The sequence below is a fragment of the Oxyura jamaicensis genome, chromosome 2, assembly GCF_011077185.1.
Source record: "Oxyura jamaicensis isolate SHBP4307 breed ruddy duck chromosome 2, BPBGC_Ojam_1.0, whole genome shotgun sequence".
Classification (NCBI taxonomy): Eukaryota; Metazoa; Chordata; class Aves; order Anseriformes; family Anatidae; genus Oxyura; species Oxyura jamaicensis.
The window spans coordinates 114,076,903-114,086,189 of NC_048894.1; positions in this window are offsets into that span (position 1 = coordinate 114,076,903).

Here is a 9,287-nt window from a genome sequence, read left to right on the forward strand (position 1 = left end):
CCTTTCACCCTTATAAAAGGTTAATCAGGGTCTTAAGAGAACAAGAAAAATCTATGAACACGTACTACCCATCACTGTTTTGAGAATTTTTCACATACTTATTTTATAATCCACAGAATGAAAAATGATACAATAAAGAATATTGGAAAAAGGTGCCTTACTCTAACATAAGGATTATTTCACTCTTACATAGGCTTGTTCCACTGTCCACAACTGCTATTTTTTTCTTGGTTATTGTTAGTAAAACATATGCCAGATCAGTCTGCAAAGGAAGGGAGATGGTCTGCATGGTGTGTGCTACGGAAACAGGAAAACTTGAAAATGTGTGACCAGTTCTGCCATTTATTCCAGCCTGCATACACTGCAGCAAGGCATACTGAACCTTGTTAGAAGCCTTGGTCTTAGCACTGAATGCTGAGTTGCAAAACTGAAATTCAGGGTCTACTTCTCTAATCATCTTTTCTGCAATGTAATTGGGAATTTTTTACATGTATGAAAATAAAATACAAAAGCAAACACAGAATTAAGTATCTTCTGCACCAATGAAAAAGATGAAAGAACAAATATTGGAGAGATGTTAGGCCATGTCAGAAGAGGCACCTAGCCAGCATCTGCAACAGTATTTATGCACCTAACCAGTAGCTAGGAACTTAACACAATGCTTTCCTTCAGAATCAGGTGCCTAAAATCACCAACATCTCAAAACCTCAGGACCTGAATTTGCCCCGAAAAAGCTCCCTAATTTTGTGCTATCTTTTTCTGTGCTACATCTGAAGGAATGTAATGGAGTTGCCCAGTCTGATTTGTGTAACTGGCTAAAACTGCTTTCAATGAAAATGTTAGTAACATAAAACCGTTCATTCCTTTTTTTTTTTTTTTTTTTTCTTTTCCTTTTTCCTTCTTTTTCATACTTAGTCACTAATAAATTTTATTAGCTGTCCAAGTTTTGTCCTTAATTATATATATGGAAAATTTAACTGTCTGTAACTTAACACTAATTTTGGCAATGTGCAAGCAGCAAGACAGTCCAACTCACCCTGTCATGCTAATAGGGATACATAAAGCTGAACCTCCCTCCCAATTACTCATTATCCGTGTTACAAATGTTTTAGCAGATACAAGGAGAGAATGTATTTGTTTAGCAGTGGGCTGTTTTCATTAAGTACATTTTCAGAACAAAATCAGCCCCTAAGTTTGCCTTTTAAAGTGCTTTTACATTTTCAGCCTTTATGCAAAATTTTATTAATACAGCATTGTCTTAAGTGGGAAAACAGAATGTGTCCCAGATTCATTTCATATTGTATGTTTTCAACAAATCAAGCAGTGTAAAATTAATTGTATTTAGCATTATCAGTTGGCCATTCCACAACTTTGAAGATTTCCTAGTGTGTTGGAGGGATGTTTAAGCTCTTCTTACAATACTCTAATAGCTCATCATGTAATAAGTAGGGTGGGAAAAAACAAAGTGTACTGCAAGGTATACTACTGCTGCCCTATCCCTTGTTGTGGCAATTGCATTGCAACAAGATGTATCATTTAAATGAGCTCTCAGCAGCAGCATTTTATATAAGATTGTGGAAGGACACAAAAAAGAGATTTTTATGCAGATTTTTTATTGGAATCTTACAGGTTGTTCTATCAAATGTATTTGTCAATTTTATAATGGTATGCTGTAATTATTCAAATTACATTAATAAGTGAGAAATACTAGTCAAATGCAATCAGAACAAGCCACTTCAGATCATTACTTAGTAGCAATGGAATAGTATGAAAATTGGAGGAAGAGGATTTTCCAGCAAGTTGCAGATTCCCCATGGTTTATGGTCTCAAATATTCTCTACATGGTCCTGCTTGAGCAGGGGGATTGGACCAGATGACCTCCAGAGGTCCCTTCCAAAACTCAACCATTCTGTGATTCTGTGTGAAATGGTGAAATATTTGAGCAAGATTTTCTGAGGCAACGTTTCTTTAATGCATCCTCATGGGATTAAAAATATGAGCTTGAGCTCCTCAAGGTAGAAGAAAACACTAGATGTGGCAGTCTTGCATCTGGGTTGGCTGCTCCAGTACTGGCTTACTGAATTGAAACAGTTTTGTATATGTGGATGTCTATATGCTTTTCTTTTCTTTCAAGTGCCTGAAAATAAAAATGCTGTTACAGAAAAAACATGATGTTTATTTAGCATAGAACTTCCTTTATTTTTAGTGTGAAAAGCCACAATTTGGTTCTTTATGTCTCATTCCCACCACACATATTTTTCACTTTGGCTGTGAAAGCAAATATTCAATTATCCATGCGATGCTCTAGAACAAGCTGCAGTTATGACAATGCTGAAAAGCCAAGTATTATGCTTAAAAATGGTGTCTTGGCTGTCTAAATGAATACCCTTGCACATGAAAGTTATCATGGCTCTCACAAAATTAACATTTCTTGTGCTGAAACACAGGTACTGTGATGAGCAGAAGAATTTTTATAGGGTTAGTGTTTCTATGTACATAAACGCCATCTCTATTGAATTAGCTAGCTGTGACAGGAATTTTGCAGGATACCTCTTTCTATCTAGCCAACTGCTGTTGATTCCTGTAAGTCTAACAGAAACTGTCAGTAAAGGAATCGAGTTACTCACTTGAGCCTCGTTAGTTTGTGTTGAACAACCGATAAAGATCATGTCTGGTATCAAAATACACGGTGTAGTGAGACAGACATTGTCTTCCCACCACGATGGGACAGCAGATGCAAATTCTTGTGACAGAGTTGTTAATAACTCAGAAGCTGCCGTCTTGAATTTAAATAGAAGAGTTCCCCACTCAGATCAGAGCATGAGAACAAGATGAGGCATGTGAAGATAATGCACACAAACACATGCTAGAGGCTTAATGCACACAGTAATTTAAAAGAGACAGTAGCAACCAAGGTATTAATAATAGATATGGAAATGCATCACTACGTGGCAGGGAAATAATACTGTTTGTAAAACTATGGTTGACTTTATATTCATTTAAAGGTAAGTGATGGATTAGAAAATGCTGAATCTAAGACCTAGAAATGACATAAAAATCAATTTTAACAAAATAAGCAAAAACAAAACATTGATTTAAACCAGCTGAGGGCTTGTTTCTTTGTTTCTTCCCCAAAAATACATCTGTGCATGAGAAATACTAAAATACGGATCTGTGTTTCTACATAATCCAGAAATATGCACATTAATGTATGATTGTCAGCACTCCTAACTAGAAATTACCCATTAGCAAAACCGATTCCAGTTGCTGTTTCATTGACTCATTGCCATTACTTCCCTTTTTAAAATTCTTGGTTTGCAACAATGTAGTATCACAAATCTTTATGCAGAATGGCATTCAAAGACCACTGAACATGCAGAAAAACCTTCCACAGGTTACTAGTTGTGAATTGATAAATATACACCTCCACATCCAAAAACAACCCCACACAGAGAAACCTCAAAAAAAACAACAACAACAACAACAAAAAAAAAAAATATATTTTTTAACCTAAGAGACTTTATTCAAATTAATACAGAAAGTATCCATATTCTTTCCTATTTGTTTCATGATTGAAAAACAGTACCTGGTTGTGCACTGTGATATTTAACCTTCTTTATCATCTACAGGCTTTGCCAACCATTACTATATCTTATTTATTAGAGTATCAGAGACTTTCCCTGCCTGGTCTTCAAATGCCGGTGCCATACACTTCAGATTTTCTTACATGAATTAGTCATGTGAGATTTTGGTTTTAGTTAATGTTTTTTATTCCCCTCAAAGAAGACATTCTCAATATATTTTTAATTTTTATTTTTTAGCATATGTCTGTGAATATTTCTATCAATGCAAATGATGGCCAGGTTGGATGGGGCTTTTGGTAACCTGGTCTAGTGGGAGGTGTACCTGCCCATGGCAGGGGGGTCAGATTAGATGATCTTTAAGGTCATCTTGGGTTTCCAGCCCAAACCATCCTATGATTCTATGGAATGTCCAAAACTCAGCTGGATATGGCTATATACCTTTGGCTGTATAACTGGTTTACCTTTGAAGTTGGCCCTGCTTTGACCAGTGGGTTGGACGAGGTGACCGCCAGGGATCCCCTCCAATCTAAATTATTCTATAATTCCTCTGTATGATTCATTCATTCAATGTTTCATTCATTCATTTTTATACACCAAACAGAAATGCATCTGTTTTTAAATTGTTTTGATTTTTCAGTTTGAAGAAATATTTTTATACCTGTTCCATTGTCATTTCCTGTAAAAAAATGCTTAAAATCCTGTTCTTTAACAGAACATATTGTCTCAAAAATTTCATGATGAAACATCTGACAATTTCAAAAATAATATTACCTCAAATTATTTGTCATGAAAATAATTTCAAATATTTTGACAAAGGACATATTTTGTACCCTCTTTGATATTCACCATGTAATTTCCTGTTTATCGTAACAGCAGTTTTTTGTTGTTGTTGTTGTTGTTGTTTTGTTTGTTTGTCTTGTTTTGTTTTTTTTTTTCTCCTGAGATCCCTTCCTTACATAAGCACTCCTATGAGATGACACTGAACCAGAAGAGGTTCCTGACTGTATTTTAGATGGAAGCTATGTTTATACACAATATAGTACTAACAGCAGCAGAAAGCAGTGGAGTCAACTTGAGATGCTTTTTAAATTTTTATTTATTTATTTATTTTTGTGGAATTTCCAATGAACATAACAATGAGAAAAAGAGCCAATGCAAATATCTTCCAAAGTGTACTGCTGGCAACCAGAAGTGTTTAGCAACTTGGAAGCTGCCTAAAACTGAAATCTTGCCAGTAATATTATCTTGTTTCTCATGTATGGAAAGCAGTATTTTAAACCATTTATTATATAGCTTAAATGAAACTTCAACTAAATAATTGAAGATGGATAAAAAGAATAATTAATCTTATTTATTTATTTATTTTTCAGACTGCAATTGATATACCTCAAACCACATCTCCCCTGTTTGAACTGTCCTTCAAAACTTTTGTCATTGAAGGTCTAAGGTCTCAAAATTACATGGTTTTGATTGACTTTCAAAAAAAAGCAGATTAAACAGCTTATATTTTGTTGCCTTGTGAGAAAGCAAGTGTGTTTTCCTATCAGCATGATTCTGATATAATGTAAAGGGTTAAATCACGTATACTTACAACAGCCCATGTACTCACAGCAGCGATGCTCTTAAGCCCTTAATTATACTTTATTGTTTGAACTCGTATTAAAGTAGCCCTCATTGGATAAGTCTGAAGAAATCCACTGAAGAGATTTTTTTTTCTGAATTTCAGAGATCTTTGTTATGGATCTAATGAATTTTTAATCTAGTTAACATTTCATATAAATTGAAAATGCATATTGTTTGATAATTTTTGTTTTAGTTGAAGAATGTGACATTCTTATTTTGCATCATTATTTGCATCATGGATATTACTGAACAAAAAAAATATGTCTTTCCATTTGCAGTATATTTTCATGGTATGATATCTGGTGAGAGCCCAAGACTAAATAATATATATGTAACAGATTTTGAGAAAGCATTCTAAGGTTTTCATTACATTGTAAAGAAATAGTAGCAGAATTTTCTTTTTTTGTCTGTTATGCTCATGAATGATTTTACGTGCTATCTAAATTGCCTAGGAGTATATGTAATAAAAAAGCAAAAGAGAAAAGAGAAAATGGATTCCCTAGTCATATTGGTCTGTGCCAGCATGTAAACTACTACCTTTCTATCATTGCTTTTAATACTTGCTGTACTTGCTAAATACATTCCTAACTGCTGCAGATGTTTATTTTAAAGGAGAAAATGAAGCCATGTGGACTTGTCAAGAAATAGCTTATTACATTTAAAAGAGATGTTTCATTTCTTTGCAGTAATTAAAAATGCAGTTAGTAGTTTGCACATACATTTGGATATACCACTGTTGTAGTTTCTAGTATACCCATATATCAAACAGAATTCCTTTTCTGGATAAAATGGCTCTATATCAAGATCCTCCCAGGGCCTTTGATTTAAAAAATACTGCAGCAGAAAGAGATTAAATAAAAGATGTTATAAATTGAGTAAAATAGAACTAACTGATATACTACTAGGATTTTTCAGAAAGTGCCAACATTTCTTAGACCTTGACAGTGGAAATATTTCCCAGAAGCTCTGCAGTACTCTACCTGCTATTCTAATTAAATTAAGTTCACTATTTTATCATTTTTTTTTTACCTACTTCGCTGGAGCGTAAGTTAGATCTCAGAGGGATTCAATCTACAGGGAGCACAGCAGAGTTGGGAAGCGGTGTTTGGCTGACGAAAGAATTATCTGAAATAAAATGAGAAAGTAGATGCAATTACTGTTATTTTTTATCTCAAATAAAATGCAGATGGGGAACGGAATGTCATTCTAAATCAGAATCTACAAATGCAATGTTTGTATTTCCAGCTAAATGGTATTTAAAAAAAATGCATTGTATCAAATTGAAACCTTTTCCTTTAATATAGGCAATAGTTTCCTGTTGATGATGTAGATCTCTTTTGCTTCAACACCAAAATGATATTTTCAGAAAACAAAAATATTCCATTTCAAATTTAACTTTCCATTTCTACGAAGAGCTCTTCTATAATGACTTCACAAGCTGCAAAACCAAAACCTACATAATGTTCTGTTGGTTATGAGAGTAGTCAGCAAAGAAACACAGTACCTATCGCATCTTCATTTGGGGGCCCACAATTTATTAATAACGTTTGTTCTGCAGTCCGTTTCTAAAAAAGGCAAATGTTCCCATAATAACACTGTCGCTGGTAATTTTTAGAGTGGCTATATATATGGAAGTAATCTAAAACATTCACTGGTACAGGAAGTTTATATACTTATATATTTGATGCATGGAGCGCCGAGATATTTCTGTACTTTCTATGTTCTGTTACATTTAAATAATGACCATCCTTCCAGATCAGATATTTTCTTCTATGGCTTTCTACAACAAAAAAATCTGACCAGAGAAAATAAATAAAAAGAAATATAAACAATTCCTACAACATAAAAGTTATGTTAATTACAATAAAATTAGTCAAAATTGCCCATTCTGGCACTCCAGGTTTGCTAACACTTCTGCTTACCAAAAAGTATCTAATTACAATCTCAGATTGTTTTATATATATTTTCTCTGGGGTTAATTTTTGATCAACAGCCAGAGACTGATTATTCCCTTAATTGTGGGCATAATCAGGTAACCGTGACAGAATATATTTTATCAATAGTCAAGTTTTTAAAACGCTCTCATCTTATTGAAATATTTTTGTTAATGAAATTATTCCAGTGTTCATTTATGATGAAAGAAAATGAGTACTACAGAAAAACAATTAAGCATGCCAATCTTTTCCTGAATCTGATTTGCATTTTTCTATGGTGCCATTATGAAATAGTAATTTCATAATTAATACTTAACTTTCTCATGGAATTATTTTAAATAAATTATCAATGGTCTCCTAAAGAAAAATGTAAATTTAAACAAAAGGGAGGCTGGTAGTAATTACTCCCAGTAAACCCAATCGTGATATTTTAATTATATTTTCAGTTTTTCCAGAGAACATGACAAATATATTAATTTCTAAATCAATTTTGTAAATGAACTGTTTTCACAAAGTGAATAGCCATGTCACTTCTGATGGAACTGTTTTAGATGATAATGAATCACAATTTGCATGTAGGTTTATAAAATATGTTACATGTGTTGACTTACATTAGTTGTGCTTTTTACCTGTTAATAGTGCTACACTAGCAAATTCTACGTCTCATGGAATAATAGCCACGTACTATGGAAACATGAATTTCAACAAGATGCATAAAATCAACACTCCCAGGTAATATAGTGGGGGGATGGAAAATCCTGACCTCATGAAGTCAATGTCAAAATTCCCAATGATTTTATTCTTTGAGTCAAATTCCCCATTCTTTATTTTGTGTTAATATCAGTTGAAAGGTCTCTGTCTTGTTCTTTGAAATATTTTCTAACTTTCCAACATAAACAATTGATTTTTTGGTGGTGGTGGTGGTGGTAGGAGTGTTTTTTGTTGTTACTTTTTTTTGTTTTGTTTTGTTTCGTTTTTTTTTTAAGATGAAAACACTTGTAAAATACAGTCTTAAGAAGAATTATTGAAAATACTGAGGAGAAAATACATTCCCTGCTTTGTGTAGCTCTTTTAACTGAGAAAATTAAACTGATAAAACTATAAATAAGGCTAGATGTTTGTATAAAATTGGATTAAGCTGTTGAGGAATTATTTTCAAGTATGTATAATGCTACATACAACCCCCACTCACTTTCTAAAATAAAGTATTTCATATATATATCAATTGAATTCTTTGGAAGCTTAAGCAGATTTAGATAATGATTCAGTAAAAATGAGCATTCATGGTCTCATGGATTAGGAATAAAGGGTAACATTGCAGAATTCCTTCATCGCTAACAAAATGTCTGCTGTTAAATTATCATGGAGAACATCAACTCCAAACAGCTGTGTTATATTTTTAATGTATTTGTCTGGATTGAATTGTCTGTCTTCAAATATATTCAGTCTGTACAATACACATGAATTACAACAACATTGTCAAGATGTATTGGAGGAGGACAGATCAGAAATGTAAGGAATAGGCATATACCAAATATGGTCATAATTATTCCATAAATTACTATACGATATGTCAACAGCACTATGAATAGTATTGACTTTCATTCCTGAGTTACAAAAATGTAATACGTTATCTGAATTATTTATTTGGAAGAAGAATGTATCAGTTTCCAAATAAAATGTCAGGGAACTGTTTGAAGTATAAATATCATAGGTGCATGAAATGCAAACTGTTCTGAATCTCAAACTTTTTGCATTTTTAATCAACCAATTATGGAACACACTGAGACTGTTAAAATATGGGAAAATATACCATGTGGATTATAGGAAAGCTATTGAAATCTGGCCTTTAGGAGAAAAGGTCAAAACCTATAAGTTCCAGATGGAATAATACTCTAAAAGCTGAAATCCCTAAAAGTAGAAGGTAGAACACTACTGTCAGTGTTCAAAGAATACTGAGAACGTGGATTTTAGAAGAATAGCATGTTGAAAAAAAAAAAAAAAAGAAAGGAAAGGAAAAGAAAAAAGGAAAGGAAAAGAAAAAAAGAAAAGAAAAGAAAAAGAAAAGAAAAGAAAAGAAAAGAAGAAAAGAAAAGTAAAAAAAAGAAAAGAAAAGAAAAGAAAAGAAAAGAAAAGAAAAGAAAAG